Source organism: Lipotes vexillifer, unplaced genomic scaffold (genome assembly GCF_000442215.2).
Source record: "Lipotes vexillifer unplaced genomic scaffold, Lipotes_vexillifer_v1.1 scaffold916, whole genome shotgun sequence".
Lineage (NCBI taxonomy): Eukaryota > Metazoa > Chordata > Mammalia > Artiodactyla > Lipotidae > Lipotes > Lipotes vexillifer.
In genome coordinates this window covers 1494694-1513954 of record NW_006798383.1, presented here as the reverse complement: position 1 = coordinate 1513954, position 19261 = coordinate 1494694, and positions in this window count along the sequence as shown.

The window sequence follows — 19261 nt, the reverse complement described above, 5'->3', positions numbered from 1 at the left end:
AGGTCACCACTGTGGTGGGCAGAGCCCAGAGAGGGGAGAATGGAGTATGAGTAGACTGAGGAGAGTGCCGGGCTCACAGAAGGGGCATGGGCCCCTGGTGTGGGGACTGGGGCAGCAAGAGGCCCCAGGCAAACAGCGCATGCTCCACCTCTCACTGTGGAGGCACACCTGTTTACCTTTGGGCCTCCTGTCTGCTTAGTGCAGAAGCGGGGGTGTGGGGGAGCTCTATGGCTAGGAGGGATCAACCTCTAGAATTGGGCAAGAGGAACACACCCCAGGTCAGAGGAGGTGCATGGCACACTTACATAGGTTTAAACGAGTCACATATGTCCAGAGGAGGGTGATGTGCGTGCACATAGGTACACACATACATACATATTCATGAGGGCTGTGAGCACATGTACTTGCAGGAGAGTCATGCACACACACATTCACAGGGAGGTTTGTGCACACATATGTTCACCTAAAGGGCCTGCCACATGTTTATACATACTTACATGTAAAGTTGTATTTACATGCCCATTTGTTCAGCAAGTCACCCAGCCTATGCGGTTAACAAGGAGAGTTATAAACCACACATATCCCTATGAAGGACTGTACACCTATTCACAGGAGGGTCCTGCACATACACATGTACATGTAGGGACATGCACACAAACCCATTGATATAGTGGGTCAGGCACCGTCATGTTTGCAAAAGGATCAACTACATGTATACGCACACAGTCCTCAAACACACAGTTACATCTACGCAGAGACAAGCATATGTACATACAGGGGTCCAGTTTTCACTGCAGGCTTGGAGGCTGCCAGTGTCCACTGGGGGTGAGATGCAGAGCAGAACCCTGCCTCCTTTCCTGAAAGTCCCAATTCTAAGGCCAGAATCCAAGTGTGTGTGTGTGTGTGTGTGTGTGTGTGTGTGTGTGTGTGTGTAGTGATGGGGGAAGTTTCTGACCTCGCATGCTCAAATAGGATGGGTGCATGGGTCAAGGCTGCTCTGTAAGGGAGGGAGGGGCTACCTAAGCCAGGCAGGAGGAGGCCCCTAGTTTTAGCAAAGTAAAGATGCAATGGAATGTGTAACTTAGTCCTCCTCTACTCCCATGTATATTGCAGTTCTAGATATGGGAGTTGGGCAGGAGCTCTCAGCCCCCATTTAACTTGTTGGAAGGGAGGATGGGGCTAAAGGGGGGGGGGCGGAGCTGCCAACCCCCTCCCCCAGTGGCAACGAGGCTTCAAGGTCTCCAGTCCACATCCCATACTCCACCCCCGGTTCCACAGCTTGGGTTCCTCTCCCAAGGTCAGCCCCCTGAACTCTGACCACCTTCCCTCTATTAGCTCTTAGGGCGGAGGGAACTGAGGAGGGGAGCCACACTGCAAACAGGATCAGTGTAGGATGGGCAGGCTCTCGACCTTCATCCCAGATGTCCACCTGCCTAGTGTAGGTGGTATCTCCCTCTGCCCAGTAGGATGGCAGTCCCTCCAGGCCTGAGAGCCCCTCCCCCGCTACCCCCTCCCTCCTCCATCCCGGACAGTCCGCGGTTCTCTCCTCTCCTCAGGTCTAACCTCAGTCTCTACTGCTACAGCTCGAGGACAAGCTCTCCTTCGATGCAGCCAGATGCTGGGAGACGTGACCCAGATCCCAGGGAACACTGTTCGCCACGCGGGCCCCCGCCCCACGCCAGTTCCCGACTCTGCGGTGGCGGGTCTGCGCCCAGCGCGGCCCGAGGCCTGGCCCGCGCCCCTCTAGAGCATTTACTCGGGACCAGGGGACTTGGCGGTGAGGAAGGCCTGGCCTAGCTTGGCGGGTTTAATAGACGTGGGAAGGCCTGGCCTGGCCCCCGCCCCCCCCGGGTCCGGGCACCGCCGCCGCCCGCACTCCACGCCTCTCTCACCTTTGCGCTCAGATCCCCGGCCATAGAGACAGCGGTGCGTGGCTCCGCGGCCCCACAGCACCACAGCACCACAGCACCAGCGGCTGGAGGAAGGGGCCGCGGCCGGAGGAGGGGCGGGGTGGAGGCGGAGCCGGGGGTGGGTGGGGCGAGAGCCTGGGAGGCGGGGTCAGGGAGGCGGGGCCAACAGGGTGAATTGCGGGGAAGGGCGCTCCCCACCCTACACTATAGGTCAGGGCTCACATACAGCCCTCGGGTGTCTGGCGTGCCCCGCCCCCTAGGGCCGCGGCCCCGGTAACGCCCCGCTGGTAGTGGCTTCACCACCCCGTGCGCCCTCGAAGGGCTGATCCTACCTTCCCACCCCTCAGCGCTAGAACCCCTTGGACTTGACTGCTCCTGGGGATGTGCACACGTGTCCTCTCGGGGCTTAACTCTCCGAAGGCCCTCTGGCCAGTCCTCTAATCTGGAGCTCACTTCTTGTGCTCCTGCCACCTCCTTCTGATCTCTGCCTAGGGCAGAGGGCCAGAGTTGGTGGAGACCAAGAGTTGGGGCAGCTCTCACCACAGAACAGTGTCTTCATTCCTAGCTCAAGGGTCTCCAGCCGAGGTCTGAGGAGGTGAAGGGGGTCAGGCTTGGAGGGATGAAGTAACAGCTTGACCAGAAGTGCACAGAGAAAATGCTGTTTTTCTGATTAAATAAGCCACAACCATTTGCACCCGTCCACTCAACCAAATCTTAGATGTAACTGGGGTTCACCTCCCCGGGGACTGGGTCACTCAGACACCTGCTTTCCCTTCCAGCTCATCTTGAATATCATTCTTACTCCAGATCTTACAGTGAGCTCCTCCTAGGCAAATATCCTGCTCTGCCTAGGCTTAATCATTTTACCCAGCAACAATCTAGGAAGCCTCCTCAGAATCAATCCCCCAACTCCCTTAAACTCAGCTAGGGAAGTCCTCCCATGCCATCTGGCCTTGCAATTTCCCCTCAACTCAGGCCATGCTTCCTTCCCACCACCTATTAAAACCCCCTCTAGGGTTTGAATCAAACCTGAGCTCTAGCCATGATCTGGCCTGATCCTCCCTCTCTCATCCATGACAGTATTGATATGGGCCCAAGAATAAGACCAAAATGATGAGGGCCACAGGGTCATAGGTAACTGAGTATCACATGTGCCTAAGAGTCTGAGCTCTGGAGGAGCAGGGGGTGGGGGAATAGGCAGATGAGCACTGGCCTGAGAAAGAGTGAACAGGATTAAAGTAGCTGCCATTATTCAACTGAAGGGACCCTGGGAAAGACATGTCATCCCTCTTCTCAGAATTCCCCAAAGCTCAGTTTGGCACTTCATCATATACAGTCTCGTAGTTTGTGCGGTTGTGTGTGACTGCAGACCGCTAGACAGCAGGGCCCACGTCACACTTCCACCACCCCAGCACTCTGTAAATAGGATGTGTGTATATGTGGAGGGGGAGATAGCTGGGGAGAGATGTTTATATTAAAGTATACACAGGGAATTCCCTGGCAGTCCAGTGGTTAGGACTCTGCACTTCCACTGCAGGGGGCATAGGTTTCATCCCTGGTTGGGGAACTAAGATTCCAAAATAAATAAATAAAATGTACACAAACTTTTACAAAGCGTGTCCAACTTCTTTCTTTCATTGTAGCCTCATTTCACCCTGAGGGATTAATAGCCCTATTTTATAGATTGGAAAACAGGCTCTAAGGGGTTAAGCAACTTGCCTTGAAATCAGGACTGGAAAAGCCTGAGAAGAGGGAAGTAGGGTAAACCTGAAGGGGAATTGTCAAAGCAAAGGCAGAAGTGTGCAAGTTTGTGCACAGATGAGTGTTGGGGGAGTAGGCAGAAGGGAAGGGGCATGAAAGAGGAAAGTGAGTTTGATTTGATGAGATGAGAAGGTTCCTAGTAGGAAACAGAAGGGAAAAGTCAGCAAGTAGTGCAGAAAAGACTACAGAAAAAAATCCTCAAAAAGAGCTGACGGATTGAGTAAGGAAGTCCAAGCTGGGAAGACCAGGAGAGACATGGCTATGAAAAATAAATCTGCAGTCCTTGTGGGAAAGTGGGTTGGGGGACAGTAGAGGGAAGGCAGGAAGACTGCTAGCCCCATGGTACCAGACAGGAGAGAAATTAAACTGCAGGGGCCCAGTGGGCTAAGGGACACAGCTCCTCATGTTCTCACAGAACTCAGTGCCAACCTCAGATACCTCAGGAGGTGGCAAGAAGGCCAAAGTGACTTGGTGGTCAGTTTGGCATCCCACTTACGTACACTCTACAAGGCAAGCCTTTCTCCTCTAAGGTGCTCTGAAGGCCGATTCAGAACCTCACACATTTTCAAATGAACAGAATGTACAAATCACAATGCTGAGTTCCAGCATGGCACTTGCTAAACTGTAGTTGGGCAGTTACTTCACTATCTCTGATAATATAGATTCAGACCAAATCCATTTCTCTCTGCTGTCCTCCCACTTCAATCTCTGAACTTAATGAAATGATCAGATGTAACAGCAATTAATGGAACTTTCTATAGGAAGCCCCTTCGATTGACAATACTCCTCTCTACAAATCAAGCTGATAAAATATGAATGAGGGGATAGTGACAGTGAAAGAGATTCAAAATCAAACCAAGAAGTTAATCCTAACCTAGCCATGAATCTGTATCCTGGGACATAGGAAGGTCGTTCTCTGAGTGGGTTGTTACTTACCCCTAAAGTCACTACCCTGGCTGCTTCATAGGGTGGCTATGAGAGGATCCCATTTGAAAACCTTCTGGTTTTCAAAACAAACAAAGAACACAAATATGGGTTTTATTTTTGCTAGGCTATTCTCCCCAACTCTGCTCTAAGAAAGTGGCAGAGGGCAGTGCTGGTTGTCCTCAGCCACCTACACACCAGCGTTTGGCTCCAGGCTTTGCACAGAGCAGTTACTCACTGTAGCAGAGATCCTAGGTGAAGGGGGTAGGTATGAAATCCTGAAACTTGAGCAGAGGTTCCCTGAGGCAAGAGAACTCTGGCCTAGTCAAGTTGTCCTGCTTCCTGTTCACTGTGGCAGCATTTCTGTTCCTACTTTGCCATCTCCAGCTCTGGTCTGCCCAGTACTCTCCCTTTTGGTGGTGTGATATTTATTTTGGCCACACATACAGCTGAGGTGCTTCTTCTGTAGGCACTGTCACCAGTGCAACAATGCTGTAGTCTCACTGTCCCACTGTGCCTCAGAAGCCTGTTTTGCTTGTTAAGTTTTCCTCCCAGCCAGTCGTCTTGGAGTCAGACCCAAAGCTGGGCCTTCTGGTTTGCCCTCTCTTGACTCCAGCCTGGGGAATGGTTAGCAAGGAAAAGGGAGTGTTAGGACATGTCCACAAATGATGGAAAATCACCACCCACCATCCCTTTCTCAGCTTTAGCATGCTGGGTTTAAAAAAAAAAAAAAAATCACAATTTTTTGCCAGCAGAGACAGAGCTGGACAGAGTAGCTTCTGGAGGTCCCTGTATCAGAAGGAATAAGCACACATACACTATAATTTTAAGAGATATGGTTTGCTCAGATGTCAGTGTACCCCAAAGTGCCAAGATCAATTTTGTCATCTGAGAAGAGCCTCAAAGGAGAGCTAAATAATAACAGCTATCATTTATTTCTTGCTATATGCCAGGTCTTTGCTAAGCACTTTTCATGAATTATCTTATTTAGCCCTCACTAATCCTGAGGTAGACACTTATTATTCCTTTTAACAGATGAAGAAACTAAGGCTCAGAGGAGCTAAGTAACTTGCCAAAGATCACATGGCTGGTATGGTGATCTGAGGTCAGGACTAAGGGCAAGGTCAAGGCCCTTAACTTGTAAAGGCTGTACTGCCTGTCTCCCAGTAAGTACTTAAGGCTATTTCTCTGCTTTGCCTAGGCTGTTGCTCCCTACCCCTCCAACCCACATCTGGAGAAAAGTGCTCACAGGCGGGTTGGTCTCCTCCTAACCAGCCTGTCAGAAGGGAGAAAGAAATACTGGCATGGTTCTGGAACTCGAGCTTCTGGCAACCATGCCTAGCCCTTCTTTGAGCTCATAAGAACAGTTTCTCCTGTGAGGAGGTCTCAACCTATGTCTCCTCTCAGGTGGCATATCCAGAGCTGTATCTGCCTGGCAGGTTGGAAGTGGTCCTAAGCTCTGCCTCTGCACTGTATGGCTTCCCCTTTCTTTGCCCTGAGCTCTAGAACAAGGGAGCCAGGCCAAGGGAATTCTTTTCCAGTCCCCTTTGCCTAATAACAGAAAATATTTTCACCTGGATTTCAGAAAGTAAGATTCATGAGAGCCCTGTTTGGGTTGTTTACCACCGAATCTGAAAAAGAGTGCTTAGCATGCAGTAGGTACTTAACAGTTGTTGAATGGACATAGTGAATGAGGTAATCTAAAAATGAGATTACCAAATTCCTGACTGCAAAGTATGCAGCAAATTATGAATTGGGTTATATAAAAGTGAACTATGTACAACTATGGCTTTATGTATTCCAGAAACAGGAAACATTAAGCTAAAAAACTGACTGGAGAATCCAAAGCAAGAGGAAGAAAGGAAGAAATCAGTTTAAAAACTAGGGCTTCCCTGGTGGCACAGTGGTTGAGAGTCCGCCTGCCAATGCAGGGGACACGGGTTCGTGCCCCAGTCCGGGAAGATTCCCACATGCCGCAGAGCGGCTAGGCCCGTGAGCCATGGCCACTGAGCCTGCGCTCCACAACAGGAGAGGCCACAACAGTGAGAGGCCCGCGTACAGCAAAAAAAACCCCAAAACAAACAAAAAAAAACCCACCTAGGTGGGGCAGGGGAAGAATCAGGACATTCCAGATACTTAACCATCCCCACTCTCAAACAAATATTACTAAACACATGTCCAAAATGAAGAAAAAGCCATTTTAATAACAGACACATACATTCATAGGACTTAAAACAAGATGTAAATAGTATAAAATTAAAAAAAAAAAAAGAGGAAAGAAAAAGGAAGTCTGCATTTACTTGTAAACTTCATAAAAGCTGGTGGATTAACTGGCTGATAGGATTGCCCGGGGAAAACAAACACACAGATAAGGAGGTGCACCAACACTGTTAATGAATAATAACTGCAGATCATGCTCTATATGCCCAAGCCACCTGTACCCTAATTTGTCTCCTTAGAGACAAACCAGAACAGTCCTCCCCTAATTCTCCAACTCAGTCACTTGTTAATGGGTCACCTCTTAAATTTTTCTTTTTTTTAATTTCAAAACTACTCTTGGTTTAAAGACTCCACACATTATTACTGGCCAGTCCCCACCAACTATACTTGTTTTGGACAGATATAAAAATACAAATGCTCCAACTGAGCCTGGATGACAACACACCATTTTCTTTTACATCTGGGGAGATTTTTGTGAAGTCCAAAGCAAGCTATTACTTGTACTTCAAAACAAAAACAAAACGCCAGCCTTCTAAAAGGTGACAAAGGCACCACTGCCCTCAGGAGATAGACAGAAAATGTACAAATGCTGTTACTTTACTGCTACATAGATGCATTTTGTGCATGGAAAGCCTCTTCATTTAACATGATATACCCAACAGAATTATATTTTAGGATAACAAGAAAAGCAGTTTAGAAAAGGCAAACAGTTACACACAGAAGCATAAACACAAGTACCTTATTTTTCAGCTTGCAATAAGGGTAATAAGTTTGACATACATATCCAGAAAATTAGACAAGGTGATTTTTGGCACAGTAATATTGCCAAACACACCACCACTCAGTGCAAGCTTTGTTTGCCAAGTCCAAAAAAGTGGCCTGACATTCTCTGTGCAATGAACATATTCTCCCGCACTACCATCCCATTCACTGGGCAACAGCAGCAGGAGAGAGACAAAGCATGGGGACTCAGAGGGAAAAGGATAATACTTAATTTGGGAGAAATACCATGGGCTAATTGTGCTAAAGAGACTCACAAAAATTTTTGAGAACCTCAATGCAAATACTGGCTGGAATATGACCTGGAGACTAAAGACACCTACCAAAGTCATAAATACAAGGGTCCCAACTGATGTTTGGCCATTGATTTTAAATGGACAGATGAAGTATTTTTCTCTAATGGAGAAAGACAATTAAAAATAGAGACTTTTCTTATTGGAACTGCTAAATAAAAATGTATCAAAGTGGTTTTAAATTTGATGGGCAGTTATCTGTTGAAACTGCAATACAAAAGGGTCACTCAAAAAAAAAAAACCTGAATAACCCACTTGTCCCCCTGTCAATGTACACAATTAGAAAATATTTACACACTGTAATTACAAGCAATATAAGCAGTATTTTATACTTTGAGATATTGTACACTTTACACAAGGCAAAATGAGAAAAATATGGACACTTATAAAATTACACACAAATAATGTATCTACAAAGTATTAAATTACAGAGAGTGAAAGCCCCCATTGTTGGGCAGATAGATGCCAGAGTTTCAAGCTTCTGTCAATATAACTCTTTGTATCTATCTCATTAACCATAAGTGGCATTTTCTAACAATACCCTTGAGAGGTAGTATCAAGATAATAATATTCTTACCAGTAAACTCAACACAGAATAAAACTTTTGTTGGTCTGACTCTTGAAGCCTCATTCAGCCCGGGTTCTTGGGAACTGGATTAACTTAGTCTTCCCTATAAAATCTCTAACTGTTCAATGCTTGACAGGGGCTCAAAAGTTACTGATACTATTTTAAATGATAAATTTAAGATAAAATGTTTTTTACTCCTAAGCCTCAATTTAGAGGTAGAAAGCTAGTTTTCAAAATTTATTTTCTCCCCTCTCAAACCATAAACGTCAAGCCCAATTCCCTTCCCCTCCATCATCCTTCCCCCACAATTGGAGGAAGCAGAATGCTCAGGAGAGCAGTGTCATCCAAGTCAATATTGAAAGAAAGGAAAACAAAGCTGGCATTATCTTTCAAGAAACAAACCCTCCTAAAAGGGACATTCAGTCAACAAAAGAATTTTTCAGTTAGCTAGTAAGAGGCTATTACTACCAAAGGCTTCAAAAGGCCCTTAGGCTAAGACCAGCATGTGCACTTCAACTAACCCTCCACCATTTAAACCAAAGGACGGCTTTCCAGTGTTTAAGAATTTAGAGCAGCTGTGGTTTTCAAGTGCAACAAATTTAAAATACAAGCACACATGCGCACACACAAATACACACGCGCGCGTAGTGTACCAAAGAATAAATGCCATTCAGGTCTCTGCCAAGGTTATATACTAATGAAAGTAAGGTTTTTGGAAACTTGTCCAGATCTTTAAGCTTTTACAATATAGACTTCTGTAACATGGCTACAAAGGGCCAGAATTCTAAGGTTTAGCCAAGATTCTCAAATTTAACCAGTATTAAAAATATATATATATATATATATATATATATATATATATATATGCACTTAAAGAAAATCCAAAACAAACTGCATATGTATGTTTTGGAATAAAAACAGAGCCACTATTTTATAGCTTAAACTCTTCCCCTTAAGGGGATCTGACAATATACCAAACTTCTGTTTCTCAACTGTTTGTTTCGATGTATTTTAAAAACCCAACAGATTTATAATCTTCAACAGCCAAGAAAAATGCATGGATTAAAACCCGCCAGTGGTTTACAGGAGTAACACAAGAGATTTATCCTTTCTATTAGTAAACTCAGTTCTAAGTGTTCCCTTTGAGTCGTAAAATAACCAAGATGGAAAATTAAACCAAACTGGAACTTGATCTTGGTTTCCACGTCCATCTCCTCAAGTTCATCCAAACCCTTTCATACATCCTTTCTGTGATTATCCAAGTGCCGCAAATACAATCCAAACAAACAAACAAAAAAAGATAACTGGCTTACAATTTAAGAAGAGTTAACAGGGGAAGGTTAGACATGCATGCAACTATCAGCTGCTTCCACCCCTCCCCTCTTGTTATGGGATTCTGCTCTTTTAAAAGGCTGGTTGCCTTTTTAAGCAGATCGCATTTCGTATCTGCTTCAGAAATGGCAATTTCTTCATTACCAGCTTCATACTAGATATTCAAGTAGCACATTTGCTGAACATTTTCTTGGCCTTCCACTGGGTTCTGTACTACTTTCTACTCCTTTAGGAAAGGCTCTTATTGAATTTCTCTTGGTTCATAATTTTGCTGCTGCAACTCCTGTTAAGAATCTGGTACCCAGAAGTCATGAAGCTGCCCCTAGAAAAGGGAAGGGGGGAAAAAAAGAATAAAGGAAAATCAGATTATGAATTAATCCTTATAAAACCACTAATCATCAGACAATGCGCTTTGATAATGAAAGTAATAAAGTTTTGATATTATAAATTGCTCTGAAAATTTACAGTAATCAGATTCAAGTTTCACATTTTATAGTCTAAAAATTTAAAAAAAGTATAAATAAGTACAAGATGTTTCCCTCAGTAACACACACATGTGGAGCGACATATTTAAAAAGATTAAGTAAAAAGTTAAGCTGATTTTAAAAATATTTATTTATTTATTTATTTATTTGGCAGTGCCAGGTCTTAGTTGCAGCATGTGGGACCTTTTTTAGTTGCAGCATGCGGGATCTAGTTCCCTGACCAGGGATCAAACCCGGAGCCCCTGCATTGGGAGTGTGGAGTCTTAACCACTGGACCACCACCGAAGTCCCTGTTAAGCTGATTAATATAAAGTTTTGGTATTAAATTCTTTTCTGTTTTAATGTTACATCAACAAAAATGGCAGGCCTAAAAAAAAAGTCTACTGAGATTAAAAACTAAAACAAGAACAACAAAATGTTAACTTAAGATTTCTCAAAGACTTCTCTATCTTATGAAGAACACCAACAGCAAAAGAGTCAAAGTGTCATAACACAGTGAGACTGCTTTTCTTAACTAATCTTCAGTGTTCCTGCTACTTTTACATAAAATATAAGCAACTTCTAGGCCCTATCTAATGAAAGTATGGTCCCCGGATCAGCAGCATTGGCATCAGTCTGAGAACCTGTTAGGAATGCAGAATATCTCAGGCTACACTCCAGATCTATTAAATCAAAATCCGTATTTCAACAAGTTCCTTATTGAAGCCTATGTACATTAAAATTTGAGAAGCAGGGAATTCCCTGGCAGTCCAGCAGTTAGGCCTCTGTGCTTTCACTGCCGAGGGAACAGGTTCAATCCCTGGTCTGGGAACTAAGATCTCACAAGCCACATGGCGTGGTCAAATTAAAAATAAATAAATAAATAAAATTTGAGAAGCATTTTACACAATCCCATATTAGTTGGTTTGTAAATAAGCAGGATGGCAAACTTAGTATCAGGTGTTTAAACAATGCTCCTATTAAGGAAAGTCTCCTTAGATATAATACCAAAACCCTAAGTGACAAAAGAAAAAAAAGATAAAACTGAACTTCATCATAACGAAAAACTTCTGTTCTACAAGTAATATCAAAACAATAAAAGACAACATACAGAATGGGAGAAAATCCTTGCAAATTATATACCTAATGAGGGACTTGTATTTAGAACACATGGAAAATTCTTACAATTAGAAAATTTAAAAATGGGCAAAGGATCTGAACAGACATTTCTTCAAAGAGGCTATATGAGTGGACAATAAACACATAAAAAGATGATCAACATCATTAGTTATTAGGGAAATGCAAATTAAAATCACAATGACATTCCATGTCCAACCCCCTACTATGACTATATCAAAAAGACAGATAATAACAAGTGTTGGCAAGAATGTGGAGAAATTAGAAACCTCATACATTCTGGTGGGAATGTAAAACAGTGAAGCCACTTTGGAAACCAGTCTGGCAGTTCCTCAAAACATTTAACACAGAATTACTATATGATCCAATAATCCCACTCCCAGGTATATGCCCAAAATGTTTTCATTTGAAATCATACATTTACACCTAAACCTATACACAAATGTTCATGGAAGCATTACTCATAACAGCCAGGAAGTGGAAACAACTCAGATGTCCATTTAATAAGTAGATATATAAAATGTGATATATCCATAATGAAATATTATTTGGCAATAGAAAGGACATACAACATGCTACAATATGGATTAACTTAACATTATGTTACATAAAAGAAGCCAGTCATAAGAGACTACGTCATATATGATTCCATTTGTATGAAATATAAAAAACAGGCAACTCTATACAGACAGAAAGTGGATTAGTGGTTGCCTAGGGCATGGAGTGGGGACGGAAGTGCAGGTGGTTGGGAATGAGAAGTGACTGCTAATGGGTATGTGATCTCTTTTTGGAGTGACAAAAATGTTCTAAAGTTAGATTGTGGTGATAACTGCACAACTCTGTGCATACACTAAAAAATACTGTACACTTTGGGTGAAATGAATGATATGTGAATTTTACCTTAATAAAGATATTAAGAAAAATACTCCAGGAGAAATAACCTCCATTTGATGCAATGTAACATTTTAAAATGGGGTCAAACACCTTTGGAAATAAATTAATGAATATAAGAGCAAACAAAAATTTAAAAACATACATAAAATATACTGGGGTTTTCAGTTCATTTTAGGATACCTAGAAGCAAGTGCTCTGTCATGCTTTTTTTTGAACAGTATGAAGAAATAACATTTAGCAAAACTACTGAGAATAAATGAAACTGTTTAATAAAACGACACCTGAGTAGGCCGACAGTTCTGGATTATTTCCTGCCATTTTCCATGTATCCTGGCAACCAAGTCTTTTACCTTAAAAATATCAAGAAGGGGAAAAGGGATCAGAGCAAAACAATTTAATGCTTGATACAAAAGACCTGATAGCTGTGACAGACTCACACCCAACAACTCAATGTGGTTTCTGTTAAGAAAAAGAGAATAAACTCCTCAACTTCTGGAGGGGCTTTCAAGTCATAGTGATTACTAAGACCTTCCTTCATCACCATATCTAAAATACTGAATGCTTAGGACTCCATTTTCCCATTAGTTACTAAAGATCATCCAGAAAAACATACTCCCTGCCTTCAAGACACTTATATTTTCAACTTGCTGTCCTTTGAACACCCAAAAAGGGAAGCTGAAGAGTGGCCTTTGTTACAGGACCCAAAGCTTTGGCTGTTCCCTGCCTTCCAAGTTCTATTTGAAAGACTCAAGGCCACAAAAAAAAGGTTGTCATTTGTTCCTTTTCACACTATTACAAGATCCTAAATTCAATGTTAAGCCTCTCTAGGTTTTTGCAAAGTACAGTGGACTCTTGAACAACGCGGGGGTTAGTGGTGCCAAGACCCCGCACAGCAGAAAATCATACTGCTCTCTCTGCCTCAAAAACAAAGAAAGTGATAAATGACTCACCCAAGGGCAGGAAGCTGAAACGGTTTGGACAGAATCAGTATTCAAATCCGTGTTGTTCAAAGGTAGACTACACTATGAATCCTCTTCTTTTTTTTTTTTAGCGGTACGCGGGCCTCTCACTATTGTGGCGTCTCTCGTTGCGGAGCACAGGCTCCAGACGCGCAGGCTCAGCGGCCATGGCTCACGGGCTCAGCCGCTCCGCGGCATGTGGGATCCTCCCAGACCAGGGCACGAACCCGTGTCCCCTGCATAGGCAGGCGGACTCTCAATCACTGCGCCACCAGGGAAGCCCCTATGAATCTTCTTTAAATACCTGATCTATTCCTGTATTTGGAGGTTTAGCAAGTCTCTGTGTGAAACTCCTACCATACTAGAGATTCTCAGTTAGTTCCTGGACATAATTGCTTGATAAAATGTTTTATTTAATTAAATTAATTTATTTATTTGGTCGTGCCACACAGCATGTGGGATCTTAGTTCCCTGACCAGGGATCGCACCCATGCGCTCCGCAGTGGATGCGCAGAGTCTTAACCGCTAGACTGCCAGGGAAGTCCCAACAAAGTGTTTTAAACAGGTCAGGAATTTTATAGTTGCTTTAAGTTATTTCAAGGTCTGCTTTTTTCTCCATTTAGAGTTCAACAGATTCAGTTTCTCTAAAACAAGCACCACCTTTTTCTACCAGAGGGTTGTGGAGAGGCATGCAATTCATCTATTTCAGCAGGACCATCCCCTGAAAGAAACTGCCACAGACCTCTGTGTCATTCTCTGCTCTAAGTAAGAGGAGCCCTGGCACCAGTCTATGCCTAGCCTCTTGGCTTTAAGAAACAAAAACCTTGGGTGGTCGTCCTTAGCATGTCTGTCAGCAGTAGCCACTACCACCAAGTTCTATGGGCCAGTAACTCTAGTTAATGTTCAAAAGAATGTGCTTCTGAAACTAGTTTCCACTCTAAGGCAAAGAGCTATCCCCTACATGTATTTGAAAATCTGCAATCTGATACAATTTCATTAGTTGCTCATTTTTGTATTTAACTTAAATCTATTAAAATAAATACAGATACTAAATCTAAATGGGAATTGTTGAAATATCTAACCTTTACAGCTAATTAATGTAAAATATAAAGTTACAAAGCTGAAACCTAACATTCAATGACTATCCAAACACAAATGGCAAGAATGGATCGGCTCTACGCTACAAAAGCTAAAAGATGATTTAGAATTAAAAAAATCCTTAGAAGAAAAAGTTTCCAGAAAATCCTGTTATGTTTCAGGAAAAATCGTCAAATTGTTTTATTAATAACAAAGTTGCCTTCCTAACTCCATACTCATATATTCAGCTTGTCTTAAAATGTATTTGCTTTGAGATTCCCCCCCGCTTTACTTTCAATCTAGCTAGAAGTACTTAGTAGAAGTTAATTTGTTATTAAAGGAGAAAGTCATATTTCTAATCTTATATGTTCCTTCTTAAAGAGAGGCTTATATGCTTTTCTTACTCAAGTATTAACGAAACCAAGGTTAAACAAACAAAACACTAACAATAAGAAAAACACATACTTACCTTAGTTCTATAAAACAGTCTTGCATCTTCCCTAATATCACACTTAACATGCTTTTCTAAAGCCCCACAGAGGTGCACAAAGTGTTTCTGTGTAAAACAAATGCAAGGGATGAAAACAACTCTGAAGCATTACAAATTAACAAAGAAAAGATCATGTAGCTAGGACAGCTAACAATCATTTTAAAAAATCTACCTTAGCAATTTCTGATATTAACCATCCAACATAATAGCAGTCATATCAGTAAAAAGTACTAACTGCCACAACAATAAGACTGTTACAGTTTATTGCTAGTTAATGCATAAAATATACACAAAAATAAAGATTTTGCTATGTATTAAGGCACATTAATGAAAATTAACCCCAGAATTCAGACTGTGAAGTAGTGCCTAGAAATTTAAGAGTCTTTCCATTAACACATTCTCTAATGAAATATTCAAGTAACAGCTAACCTATTTTTTTCTCTATGAACAAAAGGAGGTTTAGTGGTAGTTCCTTGAAAAATTAAGTGTCTTAAGTTTTAGAAGTGTATAGTCCAAAACAGTCACACTCATATGTATATACTAAGGTTGAATATACTAAGGTGAGAATGTAAATGAACATTTTTTGGGAGGGAAATGTGATAACAACCATTTTTAAATAATTAAAATTTGAAAAATTTATAACCTTTGATCTAGCATTTCTACTTCTAGGAATTTACCCTACAGAAATGCTTCCAAAGGTTCATGTTAGCACTGTGTGTAATCACACAGAAAGGAATGTTCATCAATAAAGGTTTTGAAATACTACAGTTATTAGATAGACGTGCCAGTAATTTACAGTGGGGGAAAAAGAAAGACAAGTTGCAAATAATATGAATAACATGACCTCATTAAAAAAATAATTATGTTAGTATATGCATAAATTATGGAGAAATTTATAGGAGGGCACTGGATTATAAAGTCTTTCACTTTCTACCTTATATGGTTTTATAATAATTGAATTTTAAAGCAATAATCATTGTTTTCTAATCAGAAAAAAGTAATTTAAAAATGTAAAGACCATATATAAGAACAGATAGATGACTATGTTAGGTTCCAATCAGGAGAGCAAACATAGTTCTATGTACAGCAGTGTTTATAAAAAGACATGAACCAGTCTTGTGCCCTTCTGATCATGCCTAAGGAGATACAAAGTTTTAAACAGGGGCTTCCCTGGTGGCGCAGTGGTTGAGAGTCCGCCTGCCTATGAGGGGGACACGGGTTCATGCCCCGGTCTGGGAGGATCCCACATGCCGCAGAGCGGCTGGGTCCGTGGGCCATGGCCGCTGAGCCTGCGCTTCCGGAGCCTGTGCTCTGCAACGGGAGAGGCCACGGCAGTGATAGGCCCGCATACCGCAAAAAAAAAAAAAAAAAAAAAAAGTTTTAAACAGGGGTTGGATTACCTAAGGTGTGAAACATGAAGAATTAAACAAGAACTTTCCCCAGGAGTATGGAACATGATAGGATAGGAAGAATAAAATAATTCAAAATGAAAATCTTAACATGGTGAGATAATTTAGAAATGCATATCTGAAGTAGCCTGACTTACCATCAGTTTAATTTTGAAGGCAAACATTATTTCTAAATAAAAAGGAAGTGGAGTGGGAGCAGAGATGGGAAGAAACCAGCTAAGAGCTAGCCTATTTCGTATTTGGTGTATTTATAGTGGGGGAAAAAGAAAGACAAGTTGCAAATAATATGAATAACATGACCTCATTAAAAAAATAATTATGTTATTATGTATTATTATTATTAATGTATTACACTGCTGCCAAGTTATCACAGTTAAGTTCCACTCCAGTAAACAGAACTAACATGTGTAGACAAATAATTTTTGTCAGTGACATGGCTGCAAGGTTACTACTACTTCTCTCTTTCCAGTGTACACTGGGATTTCTATAGTGAATCCAAAGGTAACTTGATATGTTACTTTATTAAGTTTTCTCCTATATAAAGAATGTTCATTTATTCCATCAATAGTGACACTTATTAAAAACAAAAAACACTAAAAAATACCTACCCGTTGTCCAGAAGAAAAAGAGTGAGAACAACTAACTTCACCGACTAAATGAAGAAGAATGTAGGTCAGGTAATATGCCTGGTAGAGAAATGAATAAAATCAACACCCATGAATTAGCTAGAATACATGTCATCCCAGTTTATACATTAGGGAAGCTGCCTAGGAAGGATTAAGGATTTGCTCAAGTTAACTGAGCTGGTTAGTAAGGAAAAGCCAAGCATTTATCCCAGGTTTCTGATTTCTAACTCAAGTGCATTCCTATTACCACCTCACTACTGCCCTAGTAAAGGGCTACAAGAAATACTCCCAGTATTAAATTACCAACAACCATCCTTTTGCCTCAATCCTCAAGTTAACTGAAGAATTTCATGACAGTAATAAACAAAAATATCATTCACTATATAACTGTGTTTGCTAGAATGTATCTAGCCTCTAAACCCAGAAACGTCCATGGTTAAGAAGCTGTCATTGGCTATGCTCATATGTACTCTTTTGAGATGATCTAGCCGTGGATACCTGCTTTTCAAGTTCCAAATGAAGACTATCATCAATAGTGCCATTTGGTTGTTCAGCCCTTTTCTTCAAGACCATTTTCTTCAACAAATCTGAAGGCTTCATTTGCACAAGATAACGATGCAAGACTGATATCTATCAAAAGAAAGAGGAGACACTGAATAATTTTTGCCTTCTCTAATTTTGCCCCTTTAGCTTCTTATAGTCCAGTGATATTCACTTAAAAGTCCCCAATTGACCCACCAAGGTCATGTGACTTTTCTGTACTATTAAACTTCACTACAATAAAATGAGAGTAAAAAAAAAAAAGTCCCCAATTGCTTTAAAGGGATCTTATTTTATTTTGTTTTTATGGCTGTGCCATGCAGCTTGCAGGACCTTATTTCTTCGTTCAGGGATTGAACCCAGGCCCCAGCAGTGAAAGCGCTAAGTCCTAACCACCTGACCACCAGGGAATTCCCTAAAAGGGATATTAAAGATTTAGTACTTGTAATTGAGGATGAAAACTTAAGGAGGAGACCAAATGGCATTACAATAGAGGTCAAAGGGAGGACTTTCTTTGAGAAATTATTTGAAAGGCAGCAGAGTTGAAACTTCCTCCCTGTGAGTAGCATTATTGAATTCTGAAAAGAATTCTTTTTTTAAATAAATTTATTTATTTATGGCTGTGTTGGGTCTTTGTCGCTGCACACGGGCTTTTCTCTAGTTGCGGTGAGTCGGGGCTACTCTTTGTTGCAGTGCGCGGGGCTTCTCATTGAGGTGGCTTCTCTTGTTGCGGAGCACGGGCTCTAAGCACGCGGGCTTCAGTAGTTGCGAAGCACAGGCTTAGCTGCTCTGAGGCACGTGGGATCTTCCCGGACCAGGGCCTGAACCCGTGTCCCCTGCATTGGTAGGCAGATTCTTAACCACTGTGCCACCAGGGAAGTTCAAGAATTCTCTCTTGATGGCAGTAAATATCACTGAAAGGACTGAGAGCTATTTGCTAATTACCCTTGTGGCTCAGGTGTGGTCCCCCCAAAAATCTAGAGTGAAATCTACATCAACTCTACTAATGTAGAAACCAGCTGTCCTTTCAACCTCTCTGTCCCACAGCACCTTGTGCATACTTCCATCACAGTTCTTGCTACACTGTACCACAATGGTTGCTTAATTGTTTCAACCACTACATTATGTTTTCAATGTCAAAGTCTCTATCTTATTCATTTTTTTTTCCTTAATCTGTAGGACCCAACGGATTATCTTGTACTGAACTGCAGTTCAAACAAGAACACCACATCTAGATCAGGTTCTGTGTTGAGTTTTCAGATTCAACTATGAATAACCCCATTAGTGTTATTATGCTTGTAAAAAGCCTTCAGGACTTCTCAGAGTGGGGTTTCTATAGGACATGTTTATACACACTCATATACACACTCATACATGATATATTCACTACTGGGCAACCACATTTAAGCTCTATAATTTAAAGACTGTTTAATATTAAAATAGGTACAAGATGAAATTAATGTTTAATAGTTCTGCAATTTCTAATCTTGTGATAAAATTGCTAACATTGACAAGGTGAACTAATTAAATAAATAATGTCATATCTATATAGCACATTATGATTTTCCCAGTGCTTTTTAAAAAAAATTTATTTATTTAATTTATTTTTGGCTGCATTGGGTCTTTGTTGCTGTGTGCAGGCTTTCTCTAATTGTGCCAAGCGGGGGCTACTCTTCGTTGTAGTGCGTGGGCTTCTCATTGCGGTGGCTTCTCTTGTTGCAAAGCACGGGCTCTAGGTGTGCGGGCTTCAGTAGTTGCGGCGCACAGACTCAGTAGTCGTGGCGCACAGGCTTAGTTGCTCCGTGGCATGTGGGATCTTCCTGGACCAGGGCTCAAACCTGTGTCCCTTGCATTGGCAGGCAGATTCTTAACCACTG